The sequence below is a fragment of the Phalangium opilio genome, unplaced genomic scaffold (genome assembly GCF_054372755.1).
Source record: "Phalangium opilio isolate 3A_F unplaced genomic scaffold, DU_Popi_V2 ptg000002l_1, whole genome shotgun sequence".
NCBI lineage: Eukaryota > Metazoa > Arthropoda > Arachnida > Opiliones > Phalangiidae > Phalangium > Phalangium opilio.
Window position 1 is genome coordinate 10,331,386 of NW_028324144.1, and position 21,910 is coordinate 10,353,295.

General features: G+C 35.5%; 33 non-coding genes across 33 annotated transcripts; all 33 read left to right on the top strand.

The window, feature by feature from the left end:
- Nucleotides 1–7,065: 7,065 nt before the first annotated feature.
- On the top strand, nt 7,066–7,136 carry TRNAV-GAC (transfer RNA valine (anticodon GAC)). Its single transcript has one exon. It is a non-coding gene; the product is annotated as a tRNA-Val (tRNA).
- Nucleotides 7,137–7,368: 232 nt separating this feature from the next.
- Nucleotides 7,369–7,439, top strand: TRNAG-GCC (transfer RNA glycine (anticodon GCC)). Its single transcript has one exon. It is a non-coding gene; the product is annotated as a tRNA-Gly (tRNA).
- A 231-nt stretch (nt 7,440–7,670) lies between these two features.
- On the top strand, nt 7,671–7,741 carry TRNAG-GCC (transfer RNA glycine (anticodon GCC)). The gene has a single exon. It is a non-coding gene; the product is annotated as a tRNA-Gly (tRNA).
- A 232-nt stretch (nt 7,742–7,973) lies between these two features.
- On the top strand, nt 7,974–8,044 carry TRNAG-GCC (transfer RNA glycine (anticodon GCC)). Its single transcript has one exon. It is a non-coding gene; the product is annotated as a tRNA-Gly (tRNA).
- Nucleotides 8,045–12,905: 4,861 nt separating this feature from the next.
- TRNAG-GCC (transfer RNA glycine (anticodon GCC)) lies at nt 12,906–12,976 on the top strand. The gene has a single exon. It is a non-coding gene; the product is annotated as a tRNA-Gly (tRNA).
- Nucleotides 12,977–13,198: 222 nt separating this feature from the next.
- On the top strand, nt 13,199–13,269 carry TRNAG-GCC (transfer RNA glycine (anticodon GCC)). Its single transcript has one exon. It is a non-coding gene; the product is annotated as a tRNA-Gly (tRNA).
- Nucleotides 13,270–13,501: 232 nt separating this feature from the next.
- Nucleotides 13,502–13,572, top strand: TRNAG-GCC (transfer RNA glycine (anticodon GCC)). Its single transcript has one exon. It is a non-coding gene; the product is annotated as a tRNA-Gly (tRNA).
- A 229-nt stretch (nt 13,573–13,801) lies between these two features.
- Nucleotides 13,802–13,872, top strand: TRNAG-GCC (transfer RNA glycine (anticodon GCC)). Its single transcript has one exon. It is a non-coding gene; the product is annotated as a tRNA-Gly (tRNA).
- A 231-nt stretch (nt 13,873–14,103) lies between these two features.
- Nucleotides 14,104–14,174, top strand: TRNAG-GCC (transfer RNA glycine (anticodon GCC)). Its single transcript has one exon. It is a non-coding gene; the product is annotated as a tRNA-Gly (tRNA).
- Nucleotides 14,175–14,406: 232 nt separating this feature from the next.
- Nucleotides 14,407–14,477, top strand: TRNAG-GCC (transfer RNA glycine (anticodon GCC)). Its single transcript has one exon. It is a non-coding gene; the product is annotated as a tRNA-Gly (tRNA).
- Nucleotides 14,478–14,708: 231 nt separating this feature from the next.
- TRNAG-GCC (transfer RNA glycine (anticodon GCC)) lies at nt 14,709–14,779 on the top strand. The gene has a single exon. It is a non-coding gene; the product is annotated as a tRNA-Gly (tRNA).
- Nucleotides 14,780–15,011: 232 nt separating this feature from the next.
- TRNAG-GCC (transfer RNA glycine (anticodon GCC)) lies at nt 15,012–15,082 on the top strand. The gene has a single exon. It is a non-coding gene; the product is annotated as a tRNA-Gly (tRNA).
- A 232-nt stretch (nt 15,083–15,314) lies between these two features.
- Nucleotides 15,315–15,385, top strand: TRNAG-GCC (transfer RNA glycine (anticodon GCC)). Its single transcript has one exon. It is a non-coding gene; the product is annotated as a tRNA-Gly (tRNA).
- A 232-nt stretch (nt 15,386–15,617) lies between these two features.
- On the top strand, nt 15,618–15,688 carry TRNAG-GCC (transfer RNA glycine (anticodon GCC)). Its single transcript has one exon. It is a non-coding gene; the product is annotated as a tRNA-Gly (tRNA).
- A 232-nt stretch (nt 15,689–15,920) lies between these two features.
- Nucleotides 15,921–15,991, top strand: TRNAG-GCC (transfer RNA glycine (anticodon GCC)). The gene has a single exon. It is a non-coding gene; the product is annotated as a tRNA-Gly (tRNA).
- Nucleotides 15,992–16,223: 232 nt separating this feature from the next.
- On the top strand, nt 16,224–16,294 carry TRNAG-GCC (transfer RNA glycine (anticodon GCC)). Its single transcript has one exon. It is a non-coding gene; the product is annotated as a tRNA-Gly (tRNA).
- Nucleotides 16,295–16,828: 534 nt separating this feature from the next.
- Nucleotides 16,829–16,899, top strand: TRNAG-GCC (transfer RNA glycine (anticodon GCC)). Its single transcript has one exon. It is a non-coding gene; the product is annotated as a tRNA-Gly (tRNA).
- A 232-nt stretch (nt 16,900–17,131) lies between these two features.
- On the top strand, nt 17,132–17,202 carry TRNAG-GCC (transfer RNA glycine (anticodon GCC)). The gene has a single exon. It is a non-coding gene; the product is annotated as a tRNA-Gly (tRNA).
- Nucleotides 17,203–17,434: 232 nt separating this feature from the next.
- On the top strand, nt 17,435–17,505 carry TRNAG-GCC (transfer RNA glycine (anticodon GCC)). Its single transcript has one exon. It is a non-coding gene; the product is annotated as a tRNA-Gly (tRNA).
- A 231-nt stretch (nt 17,506–17,736) lies between these two features.
- On the top strand, nt 17,737–17,807 carry TRNAG-GCC (transfer RNA glycine (anticodon GCC)). Its single transcript has one exon. It is a non-coding gene; the product is annotated as a tRNA-Gly (tRNA).
- A 231-nt stretch (nt 17,808–18,038) lies between these two features.
- TRNAG-GCC (transfer RNA glycine (anticodon GCC)) lies at nt 18,039–18,109 on the top strand. The gene has a single exon. It is a non-coding gene; the product is annotated as a tRNA-Gly (tRNA).
- A 231-nt stretch (nt 18,110–18,340) lies between these two features.
- TRNAG-GCC (transfer RNA glycine (anticodon GCC)) lies at nt 18,341–18,411 on the top strand. Its single transcript has one exon. It is a non-coding gene; the product is annotated as a tRNA-Gly (tRNA).
- Nucleotides 18,412–18,643: 232 nt separating this feature from the next.
- Nucleotides 18,644–18,714, top strand: TRNAG-GCC (transfer RNA glycine (anticodon GCC)). Its single transcript has one exon. It is a non-coding gene; the product is annotated as a tRNA-Gly (tRNA).
- Nucleotides 18,715–18,946: 232 nt separating this feature from the next.
- On the top strand, nt 18,947–19,017 carry TRNAG-GCC (transfer RNA glycine (anticodon GCC)). Its single transcript has one exon. It is a non-coding gene; the product is annotated as a tRNA-Gly (tRNA).
- A 231-nt stretch (nt 19,018–19,248) lies between these two features.
- On the top strand, nt 19,249–19,319 carry TRNAG-GCC (transfer RNA glycine (anticodon GCC)). Its single transcript has one exon. It is a non-coding gene; the product is annotated as a tRNA-Gly (tRNA).
- A 232-nt stretch (nt 19,320–19,551) lies between these two features.
- On the top strand, nt 19,552–19,622 carry TRNAG-GCC (transfer RNA glycine (anticodon GCC)). The gene has a single exon. It is a non-coding gene; the product is annotated as a tRNA-Gly (tRNA).
- A 231-nt stretch (nt 19,623–19,853) lies between these two features.
- TRNAG-GCC (transfer RNA glycine (anticodon GCC)) lies at nt 19,854–19,924 on the top strand. The gene has a single exon. It is a non-coding gene; the product is annotated as a tRNA-Gly (tRNA).
- A 232-nt stretch (nt 19,925–20,156) lies between these two features.
- On the top strand, nt 20,157–20,227 carry TRNAG-GCC (transfer RNA glycine (anticodon GCC)). The gene has a single exon. It is a non-coding gene; the product is annotated as a tRNA-Gly (tRNA).
- Nucleotides 20,228–20,458: 231 nt separating this feature from the next.
- On the top strand, nt 20,459–20,529 carry TRNAG-GCC (transfer RNA glycine (anticodon GCC)). Its single transcript has one exon. It is a non-coding gene; the product is annotated as a tRNA-Gly (tRNA).
- A 232-nt stretch (nt 20,530–20,761) lies between these two features.
- On the top strand, nt 20,762–20,832 carry TRNAG-GCC (transfer RNA glycine (anticodon GCC)). The gene has a single exon. It is a non-coding gene; the product is annotated as a tRNA-Gly (tRNA).
- Nucleotides 20,833–21,064: 232 nt separating this feature from the next.
- On the top strand, nt 21,065–21,135 carry TRNAG-GCC (transfer RNA glycine (anticodon GCC)). Its single transcript has one exon. It is a non-coding gene; the product is annotated as a tRNA-Gly (tRNA).
- A 231-nt stretch (nt 21,136–21,366) lies between these two features.
- TRNAG-GCC (transfer RNA glycine (anticodon GCC)) lies at nt 21,367–21,437 on the top strand. The gene has a single exon. It is a non-coding gene; the product is annotated as a tRNA-Gly (tRNA).
- Nucleotides 21,438–21,669: 232 nt separating this feature from the next.
- On the top strand, nt 21,670–21,740 carry TRNAG-GCC (transfer RNA glycine (anticodon GCC)). Its single transcript has one exon. It is a non-coding gene; the product is annotated as a tRNA-Gly (tRNA).
- The last annotated feature ends 170 nt before the right edge of the window (nt 21,741–21,910 follow it).

The following is a 21,910-nucleotide window of genomic DNA, read 5'->3' on the forward strand; positions in this document are numbered from 1 at the left end:
CATAAAGTTGCTAAGGGTGGTTTTCATTTCCATAAAATTAATCACAGATTTTGGCGAAAAACTAGAGAATCTCCATAGAAATAACATGGGAAATTTTCCGAACTTACCCATTTTGTAACTACTCTTACAAAAATAACTATACGTTTGATAGATTTGAAAATGGTCTTAAATGAAAGCCCCATTTTTAAAGTGGGCGCCAATTTTTGTTTCATTAGGAAAAACAAAGTTTAAGTATTGTTATTAATAGTTTTAAGTACCTGCTCCGAAATACGTGGTTTACCTTTAAACTGTGGAACTTAAGACTTTTTTGCTTGGGTTAAGTAATAAAGAAAGTTATTCTAGGACTTATGTCGTTTTACTGCGGATAATCAAATTGGTAGGGCAATTAGCTAGCTTAATTGTCATTATAACTTTTGCGCGTCCAACTAATTTAGTTGCGAATTACAGATTAAATTTAATTAAACAAAATAAGCAATTAAAGATAATTACCAATTATAGATAATTAAATTTTTACACGAGTCTAAACTATAACATCTGTTTGTGTATAAGTCTACGGAATCTGTTTAAGCACAGACCTACAGAATATTTTTGTGCAAAGGGGTATAAAATCTCTTTGTGCAGAGGCCTATGCAATCTTTTTGTGCACAGGTCAGTGGAATATTTTTGTTTCCAGGTCTATGGAATCTTTTCGTGCACAGGCCTATGGAATATTGTTTTACACAAGTCTACGGAATGTTTTTGTGCAAATCTGCATGGAATCCTTTTGAGTATAGGAGTATGGAATCTTCTGTGCGCAGGTCTATGGGATTTTTTGTTCATGGGTCTATGGTATATTTATGTGCCCAAGTTTGAAGAATCTTTATGTGCACACAAGTCTGAAGAATCTTTATGTGCACACAAGTCTGAAGAATCTTTATGTGCACACAAGTCTGAAGAATCTTTATGTGCACACAAGTCTGAAGAATCATTATGTGCACACAAGTATGAAGAATCTTTATGTGCACACAAGTATGAAGAATCTTTATGTGCACAAAAGTCTGAAGAATCTTTATGTGCACAAAACTCTGAAGAATCTTTATGTGCACAAAACTCTGAAGAATCTTTATGTGCACAAAAGTCTGAAGAATCTTTATGTGCACAAAAGTCTGAAGAATCTTTATGTGCACAAAAGTCTAAAGAATCTTTATGTGCCCAAGTGAAAAATCTTTATTTACACAGGTCTACGACTTCTGTTTGTGCACAGGTCTATAACATCGGATTGTGCAAAACCGTGTGACTTCCGTTTGTGCACAAGTCTGTGGAATCTATTTGTGCACGAGTCTACGTAATATATTTGTGCGCAAATCTATGGAATCTGTTTATGCGCTAGTCTACGGCTTCTGTTTGTGCACGGGTTTACGGAAAATGTTTGTGCAAATGGGTGTGAAATATTTTTGAGAATATAGGGGTATGGAATGTTTCTAAACAGGTCCAAGGCATGTTTTTGTTCACAGGTCCATGGATTATTTTGTACACAGGTCTATGTCACATGTTTATACAAAAGCCAATAGAATATTTTGTGCATAGGTCAATGGAATCTTTTTGTGCACAGTTTTATGAAATATTTTTGTGCGCAGGTCTAGGGAATATTTCTTAGCAAATGGTTATGGAATAGTTTTGTGCTATGGGTATGAAATCTTTATGTACACAGGTCTAAGGAATCTTTATGTGCACAAGCCTATATAATGTTTTGTGCACAGTTCCATGAAATCTTTTATGCACATCTCCATGAGATCTTTTGTGCACAGGTCTATGGAAACTTGATATGCACAACTCTATAGAATGTTTTTTGTGCACAGGTCTATGACTTCGGTTTGTGCACAAAACTATGGAATCTGGTTTGAACATGTCTATGACATCTGTTGTGCACAAGCCTGTGACTTCCACTTGTGCACAAGCCTGTGACTTCCACTTGTGTACAAGTCTACGGAATTTGTTTGTGCACATGGCTACGGAATCTGTGCACAGGTCTCCGGAATCTGTTTGTACACAGGCCTACGGCATCTGATTGTGCACAGGCCTACGGCATATTTTTTGAGCACAGGTCTAGGGAATCTTTTTGTGCACAGTTTTATGGAATCTCTTTGGGCACGGGTCTATGGAATATTTTTGTGCACAGGTCTATGGAATCGTTTTGTGCAAATGGGTATGGAATCGTTTTGTGCAAATGGGTATGGAATTGTTTTGTGCAAATGGGTATGGAATTGTTTTGTGCAAATGGGTATGGAATCTTTATGTAAACCGGTCTATGGAATCTTTATGTAAACCGGTCTATGGAATCTTTACGTAAACCGGTCTATGGAATCTTTATGTAAACAGATCTATGACTACTTTTTGTAAACAAGTCTAAGACTTCTGTTTTTGCACTAGTCTAAGGAATCTTTATGTGCACAAGCTTATATAATGTTTTGTGCACAGTTCCATGAAATCTTTTATGCACTTCTCCATGAGATCTTTTGTGCACTGGTCTATGGAAACTTGATTTGCACAAGTCTATAGAATGTTTTTGTGCACAGGTCTATGACTTCTGTTTGTGCACAAAACCATGGAATCTGGTTTGAACATGTCTATGACATCTGTTGTGCACAAGCCTATGACTTCCACTTGTGCACAAGCCTGTAACTTCCACTTGTGCACAAGCCTGTAACTTCCACTTGTGCACAAGCCTGTCACTTTAAATATTAAATAAGTTCAGCTAGCTAATTCGACCAAGTCATCTTGCGACTTATTTCCACTTATCTAACGCCTTTACAATGCATAGAGGGGTGGTGGCTAGCCTCTATGCCACAGCTAACCGACAGCGCCCTATACTAACTATTACCGTTAACCTCTGCAAGTTTTTGATGGAAAGGAGAAACCGGGTTAGACCGCGGAGGAAAACTCCTTTAACAAGCGGGGAGAGAACTTGCAAACTCTACGCAGAAGGATTTCTTCCCCGATTTTCACCCGGTGCCACAGTCCGGAATCGAACCCGGGATCCTCTTGCTGCGAGGCGAAAGCGCTAACCGCTACGCCACCCCACTTGTGCACAAGCCTGTGACTTCCACTTGTGTACAACTCTACGGAATTTGTTTGTGCACATGGCTACGGAATCTGTGCACAGATCTCCGGAATCTGTTTGTACACAGGCCTACGGCATCTGTTTGTGCACAGGTTGACGGAATCTGTTTCTTTACAGGTCTACGGCATCTGTTTGTGCACAGGCCTACGGCATATTTTTTGAGCACAGGTCTAGGAAATCTTTTTGTGCACAGTTTTATGGAATTTCTTTGGGCACAGGTCTATGGAATATTTTTGTGCACAGGTCTATGGAATATTTTTGTGCACAGGTCTATGGAATCGTTTTGTGCAAATTGGTATGGAATTGTTTTGTGCAAATGGGTATGGAATCTTTTTGTAAACAGGTCTATGGAATCTTTATGTAAACTGGTCTATGACTTCTGTTTGTAAACAAGTCTAAGACTTTTGTTTTGTAAACAAGTCTAAGACTTCTGTTTTTGCACTAGTCCATGGAATCTGATGTGCACATATCCATGACATCTCTCTTTGCGCAAGTCTATGATGGATTTTTTGCGCAAGTCTATTACATCTGTTTGTGCATAACCCTGTGACTTCCGTTTGTGTACAAGTCTCCGGAATCTGTTTGTGCACTTGTCTACGGTATCTGTTTGTGCTTAGGTCTACGGAATATTTTTGTGCACAGGCCTACTGAATCGGTTTGTGCAGAGGCCTAAGGAATCTGTTTTTGCAAAGGCCACTGCATCTGTTTGTGCACAGGTCTAAAGAACATTTTTCTGCAATTGGATACGGGATATTTTTGTGCATATGGATATGCAGTATTTTTGTGCACTGGTGTACGAGATATTCTTGAGCATATTTTTGAGCATATGGGTATGGAATTTTTTCTGCAGAGGTCCATGGAATCTTTTTGTGTACAGGTATATAACATCTCTTTTTGCACAAGTTTATGATATCTGTTTGTGCGTAAGTCTATGACATCAGTGTGTGCGCAAGTCTATGACTTCATTTTGTGCGCAAGTCTATTACATCAGTTTGTGCTCAATTCTAAGGGATATGTTTGTGCACAAGTCTACGGGATCAGTTTGTACACAATTATATGACATGTGTTTTCGCAAGTCTATGTTGTCTACGAAATATGTTTGTGTACTCAGGGTGACCACAAATAACCTTGTAATAGTTATAGGAAAATAGTAAATTTACAATTGATTTACAGGAAATTATAGGAGACTAGCTGTTACCCACGGCATCGCTTGAGTGTAGTAAGAACTTCCATCAAGTATGGGTACATTTTACTGATTCGACTAATATTTTTGTAGCATCCTAGGAGCGAAGGCACTCGGCGTCGCCCATAAGCTCGTCGGGACATTTTTTATTACTTTACGCGCAGACATTCTATAAAGAAAGGTTTTTAAATATCTGGCCGCCATTTAAAATGATGGCAACAAATCGATCCTGAAAGACCATTCAGCCCGTCTATAAGGTGTACTAAATATTTGTGAAATCGGTTGAAACTCGCGGACTTTCTTACAAAGAGAAGATTTGTTACATTTCTGGGCGCCGTTTATGAAGATGGCGGCGGATTGGAAAAATCGTTCTTAGTACGCGCCTACTATTTACGAGTAACGTTCCTCCAAATTTTCTGCCTTCTGGGGCCAGCGGTTTGGGCTGGACGATGATTATCAGTCAGTCAGGACTTTGATTTATAAAGATACTAGCTGTTGCCCGCGGCGTCGCTCGCGTGTAATAAGAACTTCCATCAAAATGATAGATTTTACTGATGACTAATATTTTTGTAGCACCCTAGGAGCAGCGAAGGCACTCGGCGTTGCCCATCAGCCCTTCGGTACATTTTTTATTACTCTTCACGCGGACATTATTCCATAATAAAGGGTTTTTAAATTTCTGGCCGCCATTTAAAAACATGGCGACAAATCGAACTAAAAGACCATTCAGCCCGTCTTTAGGAAACCAGTGTACTAAATATTTGTGAAATCGGTTGAAACGCGCGGACTCAGTTGCATAGAGAAGATCTTCTTACATTTCTGGGCGCCATTTATTAACATGGCGGCGGATTGGAAAAATGTTTCCTAGTACGCTTCTACTACTTATGAGAAACGTTCCTGCAAAGTTTCAGCCTTCTAGGGCAAGCGGTTTGGGCTGGGCGTTGATTATCAGTCAGTCTGTCAGTCAGTCAGTCAGCACTTTGATTTATATAGATATAGATGGATGTATAGTTAAAAAAACAGGAAAAGACAAGAGAACTACTCTTGAAAAAATAGCAAAATATAGGTTGCAAATGCTTTGAAAGTAATAAAACAAGATTTACAAAGGAGCTTTGGTTTAATTATAACCATAAGTTCGTAAGATATGTTACATAAATTTGTCACTGTTAACTGAGAGCTTGTCTCGAAGTGACGCAAATGAAACGTCATAGATTCTCGTAAAGCGACGCCTGATGAGGCCCTGTCAAAGGCTTAGTACAGACTAAATAGGAAGATGGAGTAGAAAATCGCGTGTAGTCAATTCTCGCGTCGTTCTCGAACTAGCTCTCATTAAGTCTCTAGCATTTTGAAATATAGGAAGTGTCATACTTATGGAACGTAATCTTAGAAACATATGCTATGAATTTAAAACATCACAGACTTCCGTGACAAATATTTTAAGAGGCTTCCATAGCTTTGGTGATATATAACAAAACAGAAAGTGAGAGCGCACAAAATATCTACAATTTCGAAAAATAGGAAAATATCGAAATTATAGGAACTAATAGGAAGACATCCGAAAATAGGAAAAATTATAAAATTTAGGAAATGTTGTCACCCAGCGCAGGTCTATGGAATATGTGTGTGCACAGGTGTATAGATTGTTTTTGTACACAGGTCTACGTAATAATTTTTACCCTAAGTCTTCGGAATCTATTTGTATTATTGCATCCACTGTGCTTTGCACGTGAAAACGACGGGAAGGCAATTTGACTTGGACTGGGCGTTGAAGCAATCAAGTTCAAACGCGGTAACTAATAAACGCGCAACACCACAAGACATAAATGGAGCGCCTGCTTTTCAGTATACGTTTTAAAATACTAGTTTCTAAACAGTTTTAATTCATATTGAGACTGAAGTTACAGATATTAATAAAAACTGTCTTTGTACACATAGACGCGAAAAAGTAAGAGATAAGTGTAGAAAATTAATTGTTTGAAGTAACAGATATTCAAATTTTCATTTTTGAAGACGTGATTATAAAACATCAATTATTTGAAAAAATTTCTTATCTTAGTTTTTTTCACAAAAATTTCAGAGAAACTACCTTGATACTACTGTTTATTTTCGAGAAACATTTCCTTCGAGGAAGTTCAAATACTCGGATATCTGAAAAATAGAGCTAGAAATATTTATTTTTATATTTTAAAATTGAAAATATTGCGAACCGAAAATTACATTCGCCCTTTGACTGTGATGTAGTTATTAGAGTCAAAAGGATCTGTAGCTTGATTGTGATCTTTTGAGAGATATAAAACACGTCAATTTTTGAAACCTCGAAAACTTCAAAATAAACGAACACGTTTTGTTAAGTTTTCATGCTTGTTTTATTCTGTCTGCTATCAACAATTTTCCGCCCATTTTATTCTCCTTATAGGCCCGAATACTCAAACTAACTCTAAATTTTAAAAAGAAAATAAAATGCATACGTTTTCTACATTTAAAATGATGCACATGTTTAACGATAAAATATTTTACTGAAGGAATTTTGGTGAAAAAAACTAAGATAAGAAATTTTTTCTAATAAATGATGTTTTATAATCACGTCTTCAAAAATGAAAATTTGAATATCTGTTACTTCAAACAATTAATTTTCTACACTTATCTCTTACTTTTTCGCGTCTTTGTGTACAAAGACAGTTTTTATTAATATTATTTGAGATAATAATTCAAAGAAATATTTGGTTTGATTATCAAATATTCAGGTGAAATACCATTTTTTCCATATTCTACTATTTGCAGAGCATCGGTGGTTCAATGGTAGAATTTTCGCCTGACACGCGGGAGATCCGGGTTCGATTCTCGGCCGATGCATGTTTTGGTCGTCATTTGATGCATAACGATATTGTGTTTAAATTGTATTATCCTTAATTCAGGGTCTTTCGAAATTAATAAAAAAATTACGAAAAGTATGTAAAATAATAATTTTTAAATTGATAAACCCTTCTAAAAATATTATTTGAGATAATAATTCAAAGAAATATTTTGTTTGATTATCAAATATTCAGGTGAAATACCATTCTTTCCATATTCTGCTCTTTGCAGAGCTTCAGTGGTTCAATGGTAGAATTCTCGCCTGCCACGCGGGAGATCCGGGTTCGATTCCCGGCCGATGCATGTTTTGGTCGTCATTTGATGCATAACGATATTGTGTTTAAATTGTATTATCCTTACTTCAGTGTCTTGGAAATATATTACAAAAATTACGAAAATTAAGTAAAATGATAATTGTTAAATTGATAAATCCTTCTAAAAATATTATTTGAGATAATAATTCAAAGAAATATTTGGTTTGATTATCAAATATTCAGGTGAAATACCATTTTTCCATATTCTACTCTCGACAGAGCATCGGTGGTTCAATGGTAGAATTCTCGCCTGCCACGCGGGAGATCCGGGTTCGATTCCCGGCCGATGCATCTTTTGGTCGTCATTTGATGCATAACGATATTGTGTTTAAATTGTATTATCCTTACTTCAGTGTCTTGGAAATATATTACAAAAATTACGAAAAGTATGTAAAATAATAATTTTTAAATTGATAAATCCTTCTAAAAATATTATTTGAGATATTAATTCAAAGAAATATTTGGTTTGATTATCAAATATTCAGGTGAAATACCATTTTTTCCATATTCTACTATTTGCAGAGCATCGGTGGTTCAATGGTAGAATTCTCGCCTGCCACGCGGGAGATCCGGGTTCGATTCTCGGCCGATGCATGTTTTGGTCGTCATTTGATGCATAACGATATTGTGTTTAAATTGTATTATCCTTAATTCAGGGTCTTTCGAAATTAATAAAAAAATTACGAAAAGTATGTAAAATAATAATTTTTAAATTGATAAACCCTTCTAAAAATATTATTTGAGATAATAACTCAAAGAAATATTTTGTTTGATTATCAAATATTCAGGTGAAATACCATTCTTTCCATATTCTACTCTTTGCAGAGCTTCAGAGGTTCAATGGTAGAATTCTCGCCTGCCACGCGGGAGATCCGGGTTCGATTCCCGGCCGATGCATGTTTTGGTCGTCATTTGATGCATAACGATATTGTCGCGCTATAGAGCTCGGGCGGGCATCGACCCGAGGTCGAAAGACAGACAAAAACGCAAACACCTATAAGCCCCCCGTTATCTGTCATCCCGCGGCTATAAAAGGGGCTCGCGCTCCTACCTAAGGGACGCTTTCCTCTCCCGCGTTAAACGAGAAGGGACTAAGGTTGAATAAACCGAGCCTTTCGAGTTGGGATAACAAGGTCTCCGGCTGAGAAAGCGGTATCGTTCCTTTCAACCGAATTCCCAAAGGACCGAAATCCCATTCGACCGAATATCCCGCAATGATTTTAGATTTCCAGCCCAATGGCTATATTCCCGATGGACCGAAATCCCAATCGTCCGAATATGCCTCTAAAAAATACATGAATATAACTTGAAACACTGCAGCCGTCAGCGATTCGGTGATGTAGTGGATACGATGTTGGACTGCGAAGCGATAGGTTGTTGGTTCGAATCTCCGAAAGGTATGTTAATAATATTAAAAGTAAATGTTTCGTGATACTAATTAAAACGCTCACTTTCATTCCTTTCAAGGCAAGAGATATATAGAATTAATAAACAAATTGTGCTTAAAATGAAGTATAGTCTTAATGGTAGTTCCATCAATGTCTTTAAATTTTAAATTAAAATTTTAATATTTTGGTTTCGGGTGGGTTGGGTTGGGTTAGGTTAGGTTAGGTTAGGTTAGGTTAAGTTAGGTTAGCATAGGTTAGGTTAGGTTAGGTTAGCTTAGGTTAGTTTAGGTTTGGTTTGGTTCCAATAATTCGTTGACACCTTTTCCAAAATATGCTCCTTTTAATTAGCTACTTCCTTTTCCAAAATATTATCCCTTTAAATAGCTACCACTTTTTCCAAAACATTCTCCTATTAATTAGCTGCAACCTTTTCCAAAAGATTTTCCTATTAATTAGCTGCCACCTTTTCCAAAATATTCTCCTATTAATTAGCTGCAACCTTTTCCAAAACATTTTCCTACTAATTAGCTGCCATATTTTCCAAAATATTCTCCTTTTAATTAGCTACCACCTTTTCTAAAATATTCTCCTATTAATTAGCTGCCACCTTTTCCAAAAGATTTTCCTATTAATTAGCTGCCACCTTTTCCAAAATATTCTCCTATTAATTAGCTGCCACCTTTTCCAAAATATTATCCCTTTAAATAGCTACCACCTTTTCCAAAACATTCCACTATTAATTAGCTGCCACCTTTTCCAAAAGATTTTCCTATTAATTAGCTGCCACCTTTTCCAAAATATTCTCCTATTAATTAGCTGCAACCTTTTCCAAAACATTTTCTTACTAATTAGCTGCCACATTTTCCAAAATATTCTCCTTTTAATTAGCTACCACCTTTTCTAAAATATTGTCCTATTAATTAGCTGCCACCTTTTCCAAAAGATTTTCCTATTAATTAGCTGCCACCTTTTCCAAAATATTCTCCTATTAATTAGCTGCCACCTTTTCCAAAATATTATCCCTTTAAATAGCTACCACCTTTTCCAAAACATTCCCCTATTAATTAGCTGCCACCTTTTCCAAAAGATTTTCCTATTAATTAGCTGCCACCTTTTCCAAAATATTCTCCTTTTAATTAGCTACCACCTTTTCCAAAATATTCTCCTATTAATTAGCTGCCACCTTTTCCAAAATATTATCCCTTTAAATAGCTACCACCTTTTCCAAAATATTCTCCTATTAATTAGCTGCCACCTTTTCCAAAATATTCTCCTATTAATTAGCTGCAACCTTTTCCAAAACATTCTCCTACTAATTAGCTGCCACATTTTCCAAAATATTCTCCTTTTAATTAGCTACCACCTTTTCTAAAATATTCTCCTATTAATTAGCTGCCACCTTTTCCAAAAGATTTTCCTATTAATTAGCTGCCACCTTTTCCAAAATATTCTCCTATTAATTAGCTGCCACCTTTTCCAAAATATTCTCCAATTAATTATCTGACATCTTTTCCAAAATATTTCTATTATTGCTAATAAATTGTTCGTGGTAAGAGGCGGGCTTTTAATACTCATATAAATAATCTTTTTACCTCCAAACAAGGTTGGGTTGGGTTAGGTTAGGTTAGGTTAGGCTAGGGAAGGTGAGGTTCGCCGTAATTAAAACGTAGTTAAAATAAGTGCAGTAATACATTTTCAACTCACATTTATTTTAACAATAATAAGTTGTGAAATTAAAAATATATTTAATGCAAAACCACACAGTATGTCTTCTTCCAGTTCAATAGAATTTCGGTCCAATGGGACTATAATAAAACCGCACCTTTGGCTACGTTCGGTCGAATGGGAACCCAAAAAAAAACCCCTTCTGTCGAATGGGAATTCGGTTCAATGGGACCAAAGCGAGAAAGCTAGCCCTCGTTATCAAGGCCGTAGAGACGGGACTAAGGTTGTGAAAACCGAGACCGTCGCGAAAGCCGCTTCCTTCGGGGAAAGTATTTAGTCGCGTCCCCGTTTACGTCCGACCCTTCGCGTTATATTACTGTACGTAGAATCTAGCATAATAAAGAATTTCATTAAAGTAAATACAGTCTCTTTACTGGTGTAACAACTGGTGGAGGCGCCGGGCACGTTTCCATCCCTCAATCGGCACATGCACTACTCCTCCGATACCGAAGATTACTCGGACTGCGCTAGCTCCCTCCAAAAAATAAAGAACGGTTCGACAGAAAGCGACGAGAAGCCACGTTCGAAGAAGGGGATCTCGTGTTCTTACGCACCCCCCGTCGAATTCCAGGAAGGTCTGAAAAACTATTACATCAATATGCCGGTCCCTACCGAATATTACGTCAAACCGCTCCGAACATTTTGAAATCATTGATTCTACTGGTACTAAAACGGATCTAGTATCAATTGAACGTCTCAAACCATATTTTGCACGAACGGACTATGAAGAAAATCTTCCTTCCCCCGCCCCGAAGAAAGTATCTTTTCAAACCGCCTCATTAACCTGCCAATTTGACCCGGACGACGCACCTGCTTCCCTCTCTCGGTCTCCACAACCACCTGCAGCAACCCCCGTCATTCCTTCCCCCGTTTCACCAGTTCGACGGTCCGAAAGTCGAAGGCGTTGCCCGGATCGTCTCGTGTATCCTACTCCCTAACGGGGCCCCTCGGCGACATGCAAAACAACATCGAGAACATCATCTATTCGTTATTTTCAGTTTCAGTAATTTTTGTGCTTCCTCAATTATATTTTTTTTTCATTTATTTGTTATTATTTTGGTTTTTTTACTATTTTTGTTTAACGCCGGGTCGGCTTTTAATTTACGGGGGAGCTGTCGCGCTATAGAGCTCGGGCGGGCAACGACCCGAGGTCGAAAGACAGACAAAAATGCAAACACCTATAAGCCCCCCGTTATCTGTCATCCCGCGGCTATAAAAGGGGCTCGCGCTCCTACCTAAGGGACGCTTTCCTCTCCCGCGTTAAACGAGAAGGGACTAAGGTTGAATAAACCGAGCCTTTCGAGTTGGGATAACAAAGTCGCCGGCTGAGAAAGCTAGCCCTCGTTATCAACGCCGTAGAGACGGGACTAAGGTTGTGAAAACCGAGCCCGTCGCGAAAGCCGCTTCCTTCGGGGAAAGTATTTAGTCGCGTCCCCGTTTACGTCCGACCCTTCGCGTTATATTACTGTACGTAGAATCTAGCATAATAAAGAATTTCATTAAAGTAAATACAGTCTCTTTACTGGTGTAACAATATTGTGTTTAAATTGTATTATCCTTACTTCAGGGTCTTGGGAATATATTAAAAAAATTACGAAAATTAAGTAAAATGATAATTGTTAAATTGATAAATCCTTCTAAAAATATTATTTGAGATAATAATTCAAAGAAATATTTGGTTTTATTATCAAATATTCAGGTGAAATACCATTCTTTCCATATTCTACTCTTTGCAGAGCATCGGTGGTTCAATGGTAGATTTCTCGCGTGCCACGCGGGAGATCCGGATTCGATTCCCGGCCGATGCATGTTTTGTCATCATTTGATGCATAACGATTTTGTGTTTAAATTGTATTATCCTTACTTCAGGGTCTTTCGAAATTAATAAAAAAATTACGAAAGGTATGTAAAATAATAATTTTTAAATTGGTAAACCCTTCTAAAAATATTATTTGAGATAATAATTCAAAGAAATATTTGGTTTGATTATCAAATATTCAGGAGAAATACCATTCTTTCCATATTATACTCCTTGCAGAGCATCGGTGTTTCAATGTCAGAATTCTCGCCTGCCACGCGGGAGATCCGGGTTCGATTCCCGACCAATGCATGTTTTGGTCGTCATTTGATGCATAACGATATTGTGTTTAAATTGTATTATCCTTACTTCAGGGTCTTTCGAAATTAATAAAAAATTTTCAAAAAGTATGAAAAATGATAATTTTTAAATTGATAAACCCTTCCCAAAATTATATTCGCTATAATAATTCAAAGAAATATTTGGTTTGATTATCAAATATTTAGGTGAAATACCATTTTTTCCATATTCTACTCTATGCAGAGCCTCGGTGGTTCAATGGAAGAATTCTCGCCTGCCACGCGGGAGATCCGGGTTCGATTCCCGGCCGATGCATGTTTGGTCGTCATTTGATGCATAACGATGTTGTGTTTAAATTGTATTATCCTTACTTCAGGGTCTTGGGAATATATTACGAAAATTAAGTAAAATGATAATTGTTAAATTGATAAATCCTTCTAAAAATATTATTTTAGATAATATTTCAAAGAAATATTTGGTTTTATTATCAAATATTTAGGTGAAATACCACTCTTTCCATATTCTACTCTTTGCAGAGCATCGGTGGTTCAATGGTAGAATTCTCGCCTGCCACGCGGGAGATCCGGGTTCGATTCCCGGCCGATGCATGTTTTGGTCGTCATTTGATGCATAACGATATTGTGTTTAAATTGTATTATCCTTACTTCCGGGTCTTTCGAAATTAATAAAAAAATTTCAAAAAGTATGTAAAATGATAATTTTTAAATTTATAAACCCTTCCAAAAATATTATTCGCTATAATAATTCAAAGAAATATTTGGTTTGATTATCAAATATTTAGGTGAAATACCATTTTTTCAATATTATACTCTTTGCAGAGCCTCGGTGGTTCAATGGTAGAATTCTCGTCTGCCACGCGGGAGATCCGGGTTCGATTCCCGGCCGATGCATGTTTTGGTCGTCATTTGATGCATAACGATATTGTGTTTAAAATGTATTATCCTTACTTCCGGGTCTTTCGAAATTAATAAAAAAAATTCAAAAAGTATGTAAAATGATAATTTTTAAATTGATAAACCCTTCCAAATATATTATTCGCTATAATCCAAAGAAATATTTGGTTTGATTATCAAATATTCAGGTGAAATACAATTCTTTCCATATTCTACTCTTTGCAGAGCATCGGTGGTTCAATGGTAGAATTCTCGCCTGCCACGCGGGAGATCCGGGTTCGATTCCCGGCCGATGCATGTTTTGGTCGTCATTTGATGCATAACGATATTGTGTTTAAATTGTATTATCCTTACTTCAGGGTCTTTCGAAAATAATAAAAAAAAATTCAAAAGTATGTAAAATGATAATTTTTAAATTGATAAACCCTTCTAAAAATATTATTTGAGATAATAATTCAAAGAAATATTTGGTTTGATTATCAAATATTCAGGTGAAATACCATTTTTCCATATTCTGCTCTTGGCAGAGCCTCGGTGGTTCAATGGTAGAATTCTCGCCTGCCACGCGGGAGATCCGGGTTCGATTCCCGGCCGATGTATGTTTTGGTCGTCATTTGATGCATAACGATATTGTGTTTAAATTGTATTATCCTTACTTCAGGGTCTTGGGAATATATTAAAAAAATTACAAAAATTAAGTAAAATGATTATTGTTAAATTGATAAATCCTTCTAAAAATATTATTTGAGATAATAATTCAAAGAAATATTTGGTTTGATTATCAAATATTTAGGTGAAATGCCATTTTTTCAATATTCTACTCTTTGCAGAGCATCGGTGGTTCAATGGTAGAATTCTCGCCTGCCAAGCGGGAGATCCGGGTTCGATTCCCGGCCGATGCATGTTTTGGTCGTCATTTGATGCATAACGATATTGTGTTTAAATTGTATTATCCTTACATCCGGGTCTTTCGAAATTAATAAAAAAATTTCAAAAAGTATGTAAAATGATAATTTTTAAATTTATAAACCCTTCCAAAAATATTATTCGCAATAAAAATTCAAAGAAATAATTGGTTTGATTATCAAATATTTAGGTGAAATACCATTTTTCCATATTCTACTCTTGGCAGAGCCTCGGTGGTTCAATGGTAGAATTCTCGCCTGCCACGCGGGAGATCCGGGTTCGATTCCCGGCCGATGCATGATTTGGTCGTCATTTTATGCATAACGATATTGTGTTTAAATTGTATTTTCCTTACTTCAGGGTCTTGGGAATATATTTAAAAAATTACGAAAATTAAGTAAAATGATAATTGTTAAATTGATAAATCCTTCTAAAAATATTATTTGAGATAATATTTCAAAGAAATATTTGGTTTTTTTATCAAATATTCAGGTCAAATACCACTCTTTCCATATTCTACTCTTGGCAGAGCCTCGGTGGTTCAATGGTAGAGTTCTCGCCTGCCACGCGGGAGATCCGGGTTCGATTCCCGGCCGATGCATGTTTTGGTCTTCATTTGATGCATAACGATATTGTGTTTACATTGTATTATCCTTACTTCAGGGTCTTTCGAAATTATTAAAAAAACTTCAAAAAGTATGTAAAATGATAATTTTTAAATTGATAAACCCTTCTAAAAATATTATTTGAGATAATAATTCAAAGAAATATTTGGTTTGATTATCAAATATTGAGGTGAAATACCATTTTTTCAATATTCTACTCTTTGCAGAGCCTCGGTGGTTCAATGGTAGAATTCTCGTCTGCCACGCGGGAGATCCGGGTTCGATTCCCGGCCGATGCATGTTTTGGTCGTCATTTGATGCATAACGATATTGTGTTTAAATTGTATTATCCTTACTTCAGGGTCTTTCGAAATTAATTAAAAAAATTCAAAAAGTATGTAAAATGATAATTTTTAAATTGATAAGCCCTTCCAAAAATATTATTCGCTATAATAATTCAAAGAAATATTTGGTTTGATTATCAAATATTTAGGTGAAATACCATTTTTTCAATATTATACTCTTTGCAGAGCCTCGGTGGTTCAATGGTAGAATTCTCGTCTGCCACGCGGGAGATCCGGGTTCGATTCCCGGCCGATGCATGTTTTGGTCGTCATTTGATGCATAACGATATTGTGTTTAAAATGTATTATCCTTACTTCCGGGTCTTTCGAAATTAATAAAAAAAGTTCAAAAAGTATGTAAAATGATAATTTTTAAATTGATAAACCCTTCCAAATATATTATTCGCTATAATAATTCAAAGAAATATTTGGTTTGATTATCAAATATTCAGGTGCAATACCATACTTTCCATATTCTACTCTTTGCAGAGCATCGGTGGTTCAATGGTAGAATTCTCGCCTGCCACGCGGGAGATCCGGGTTCGATTCCCGGCCGATGCATGTTTTGGTCTTCATTTGATGCATAACGATATTGTGTTTACATTGTATTATCCTTACTTCAGGGTCTTTCGAAATTATTAAAAAAACTTCAAAAAGTATGTAAAATGATAATTTTTAAATTGATAAACCCTTCTAAAAATATTATTTGAGATAATAATTCAAAGAAATATTTGGTTTGATTATCAAATATTGAGGTGAAATACCATTTTTTCAATATTCTACTCTTTGCAGAGCCTCGGTGGTTCAATGGTAGAATTCTCGTCTGCCACGCGGGAGATCCGGGTTCGATTCCCGGCCGATGCATGTTTTGGTCGTCATTTGATGCATAACGATATTGTGTTTAAATTGTATTATCCTTACTTCAGGGTCTTTCGAAATTAATAAAAAAATTTCAAAAAGTATGTAAAATGATAATTTTTAAATTGATAAACCCTTCCAAAAATATTATTCGCTATAATAACTCAAAGAAATATTTGGTTTGATTATCAAATATTCAGGTGCAATACCATTCTTTCCATATTCTACTCTCGGCAGAGCCTCGGTGGTTCAATGGTAGAATTCTCGCCTGCGACGCGGGAGATCCGGGTTGATTCCCGGCCGATGCATGTTTTGGTCGTCATTTAATGCATAACGATATTGTGTTTAAATTGTATTATTCTTACTTCAGGGTCTTTCGAAATTAATTAAAAAAATTCAAAAAGTATGTAAAATGATAATTTTTAAATTGATAAACCCTTCCAAATATATTAGTCGCTATAATAATTCAAAGAAATATTTGGTTTGATTATCAAATATTCAGGTGCAATACCATACTTTCCATATTCTACTCTTTGCAGAGCATCGGTGGTTCAATGGTAGAATTCTCGCCTGCCACGCGGGAGATCCGGGTTCGATTCCCGGCCGATGCATGTTTTGGTCTTCATTTGATGCATAACGATATTGTGTTTACATTGTATTATCCTTACTTCAGGGTCTTTCGAAATTATTAAAAAAACTTCAAAAAGTATGTAAAATGATAATTTTTAAATTGATAAACCCTTCTAAAAATATTATTTGAGATAATAATTCAAAGAAATATTTGGTTTGATTATCAAATATTGAGGTGAAATACCATTTTTTCAATATTCTACTCTTTGCAGAGCCTCGGTGGTTCAATGGTAGAATTCTCGTCTGCCACGCGGGAGATCCGGGTTCGATTCCCGGCCGATGCATGTTTTGGTCGTCATTTGATGCATAACGATATTGTGTTTAAATTGTATTATCCTTACTTCCGGGTCTTTCGAAATTAATAAAAAAATTTCAAAAAGTATGTAAAATGATAATTTTTAAATTGATAAACCCATCCAAAAATATTATTCGCTATAATAATTCAAAGAAATATTTGGTTTGATTATCAAATATTCAGGTGCAATACCATTCTTTCCATATTCTACTCTTTGCAGAGCATCGGTGGTTCAATGGTAGATTTCTCGCCTGCCACGCGGGAGATCCGGGTTCGATTCCCGGCCGATGCATGTTTTGGTCGTCATTTGATGCATAACGATATTGTGTTTAAATTGTATTATCCTTACTTCAGGGTCTTTCGAAATTAATAAAAAAAATTCAAAAAGTATGTAAAATGATAATTTTTAAATTGATAAACCCTTCTTAAAATATTATTTGAGATAATAATTCAAAGAAATATTTGGTTTGATTATCAAATATTCAGGTCAAATACCATTTTTCCATATTCTACTCTTGGCAGAGCCTCGGTGGTTCAATGGTAGAGTTCTCGCCTGCCACGCGGGAGATCCGGGTTCGATTCCCGGCCGATGCATGTTTTGGTCGTCATTTGATGCATAACGATATTGTGTTTAAATTGAATTATCCTTACTTCAGGGTATTTCGAAATTATTAAAAAAATTTCAAAAAGTATGTAAAATGATAATTTTTAAATTGATAAACCCATCCAAAAATATTATTCGCTATAATAATTCAAAGAAATATTTGGTTTGATTATCAAACATTCAGGTCAAATACCATTTTTCCATATTCTACTCTTTCAAGAGCATCGGTGGTTCAATGGTAGAATTCTCGCCTGCCACGCGGGAGATCCGGGTTCGATTCCCGGCCGATGCATGTTTTGGTCGTCATTTGATGCATAACGATATTGTGTTTAAATTGTATTATCCTTACTTCAGGGTCTTTCGAAATTAATAAAAAAATTTCAAAAAGTATGTAAAATGATAATTTTTAAATTGATAAACCCTTCCAAAAATATTATTCGCTATAATAATTCAAAGAAATATTAGGTTTGATTATCAAACATTCAGGTCAAATACCATTTTTCCATATTCTACTCTTGGCAGAGCCTCGGTGGTTCAATGGTAGAATTCTCGCCTGCCACGCGGGAGATCCGGGTTCGATTCCCGGCCGATGCATGTTTTGGTCGTCATTTGATGCATAACGATATTGTGTTTAAATTGTATTATCCTTACTTCAGGGTCTTTCGAAATTAATTAAAAAAATTCAAAAAGTATGTAAAATGATAATTTTTAAATTGATAAACCCTTCCAAAAATATTATTCGCTATAATAATTCAAAGAAATATTTGGTTTGATTATCAAATATTTAGGTGAAATACCATTTTTTCAATATTATACTCTTTGCAGAGCCTCGGTGGTTCAATGGTAGAATTCTCGTCTGCCACGCGGGAGATCCGGGTTCGATTCCCGGCCGATGCATGTTTTGGTCGTCATTTGATGCATAACGATATTGTGTTTAAATTGTATTATCCTTACTTCCGGGTCTTTCGAAATTAATAAAAAAATTTCAAAAAGTATGTAAAATGATAATTTTTAAATTGATAAACCCATCCAAAAATATTATTCGCTATAATAATTCAAAGAAATATTTGGTTTGATTATCAAATATTCAGGTGCAATACCATTCTTTCCATATTCTACTCTTTGCAGAGCATCGGTGGTTCAATGGTAGATTTCTCGCCTGCCACGCGGGAGATCCGGGTTCGATTCCCGGCCGATGCATGTTTTGGTCGTCATTTGATGCATAACGATATTGTGTTTAAATTGTATTATCCTTACTTCAGGGTCTTTCGAAATTAATAAAAAAAATTCAAAAAGTATGTAAAATGATAATTTTTAAATTGATAAACCCTTCTTAAAATATTATTTGAGATAATAATTCAAAGAAATATTTGGTTTGATTATCAAATATTCAGGTCAAATACCATTTTTCCATATTCTACTCTTGGCAGAGCCTCGGTGGTTCAATGGTAGAGTTCTCGCCTGCCACGCGGGAGATCCGGGTTCGATTCCCGGCCGATGCATGTTTTGGTCGTCATTTGATGCATAACGATATTGTGTTTAAATTGTATTATCCTTACTTCAGGGTATTTCGAAATTATTAAAAAAATTTCAAAAAGTATGTAAAATGATAATTTTTAAATTGATAAACCCATCCAAAAATATTATTCGCTATAATAATTCAAAGAAATATTTGGTTTGATTATCAAATATTCAGGTGCAATACCATTCTTTCCATATTCTACTCTTTCAAGAGCATCGGTGGTTCAATGGTAGAATTCTCGCCTGCCACGCGGGAGATCCGGGTTCGATTCCCGGCCGATGCATGTTTTGGTCGTCATTTGATGCATAACGATATTGTGTTTAAATTGTATTATCCTTACTTCAGGGTCTTTCGAAATTAATAAAAAAAATTCAAAAAGTATGTAAAATGATAATTTTTAAATTGATAAACCCTTCTTAAAATATTATTTGAGATAATAATTCAAAGAAATATTTGGTTTGATTATCAAATATTCAGGTCAAATACCATTTTTCCATATTCTACTCTTGGCAGAGCCTCGGTGGTTCAATGGTAGAGTTCTCGCCTGCCACGCGGGAGATCCGGGTTCGATTCCCGGCCGATGCATGTTTTGGTCGTCATTTGATGCATAACGATATTGTGTTTAAATTGTATTATCCTTACTTCAGGGTATTTCGAAATTATTAAAAAAATTTCAAAAAGTATGTAAAATGATAATTTTTAAATTGATAAACCCATCCAAAAATATTATTCGCTATAATAATTCAAAGAAATATTTGGTTTGATTATCAAATATTCAGGTGCAATACCATTCTTTCCATATTCTACTCTTTCAAGAGCATCGGTGGTTCAATGGTAGAATTCTCGCCTGCCACGCGGGAGATCCGGGTTCGATTCCCGGCCGATGCATGTTTTGGTCGTCATTTGATGCATAACGATATTGTGTTTAAATTGTATTATCCTTACTTCAGGGTCTTTCGAAATTAATAAAAAAATTTCAAAAAGTATGTAAAATGATAATTTTTAAATTGATAAACCCTTCCAAAAATATTATTCGCTATAATAATTCAAAGAAATATTAGGTTTGATTATCAAACATTCAGGTCAAATACCATTTTTCCATATTCTACTCTTGGCAGAGCCTCGGTGGTTCATTGGTAGAATTCTCGCCTGCCACGCGGGAGATCCGGGTTCGATTCCCGGCCGATGCATGCTTTGGTCGTCATTTGATGCATAACGATATTGTGTTTAAATTGTATTATCCTTACTTCAGGGTCTTTCGAAATTAATTAAAAAAATTCAAAAAGTATGTAAAATGATAATTTTTAAATTGATAAACCCTTCCAAAAATATTATTCGCTATAATAATTCAAAGAAATATTTGGTTTGATTATCAAATATTTAGGTGAAATACCATTTTTTCAATATTATACTCTTTGCAGAGCCTCGGTGGTTCAATGGTAGAATTCTCGTCTGCCACGCGGGAGATCCGGGTTCGATTCCCGGCCGATGCATGTTTTGGTCGTCATTTGATGCATAACGATATTGTGTTTAAATTGTATTATCCTTACTTCCGGGTCTTTCGAAATTAATAAAAAAATTTCAAAAAGTATGTAAAATAATAATTTTTAAATTGATAAACCCATCCAAAAATATTATTCGCTATAATAATTCAAAGAAATATTTGGTTTGATTATCAAATATTCAGGTGCAATACCATTCTTTCCATATTCTACTCTTTCAAGAGCATCGGTGGTTCAATGGTAGAATTCTCGCCTGCCACGCGGGAGATCCGGGTTCGATTCCCGGCCGATGCATGTTTTGGTCGTCATTTGATGCATAACGATATTGTGTTTAAATTGTATTATCCTTACTTCAGGGTCTTTCGAAATTAATAAAAAAAATTCAAAAAGTATGTAAAATGATAATTTTTAAATTGATAAACCCTTCTTAAAATATTATTTGAGATAATAATTCAAAGAAATATTTGGTTTGATTATCAAATATTCAGGTCAAATACCATTTTTCCATATTCTACTCTTGGCAGAGCCTCGGTGGTTCAATGGTAGAGTTCTCGCCTGCCACGCGGGAGATCCGGGTTCGATTCCCGGCCGATGCATGTTTTGGTCGTCATTTGATGCATAACGATATTGTGTTTAAATTGTATTATCCTTACTTCAGGGTATTTCGAAATTATTAAAAAAATTTCAAAAAGTATGTAAAATGATAATTTTTAAATTGATAAACCCATCCAAAAATATTATTCGCTATAATAATTCAAAGAAATATTTGGTTTGATTATCAAATATTCAGGTGCAATACCATTCTTTCCATATTCTACTCTTTCAAGAGCATCGGTGGTTCAATGGTAGAATTCTCGCCTGCCACGCGGGAGATCCGGGTTCGATTCCCGGCCGATGCATGTTTTGGTCGTCATTTGATGCATAACGATATTGTGTTTAAATTGTATTATCCTTACTTCAGGGTCTTTCGAAATTAATAAAAAAATTTCAAAAAGTATGTAAAATGATAATTTTTAAATTGATAAACCCTTCCAAAAATATTATTCGCTATAATAATTCAAAGAAATAT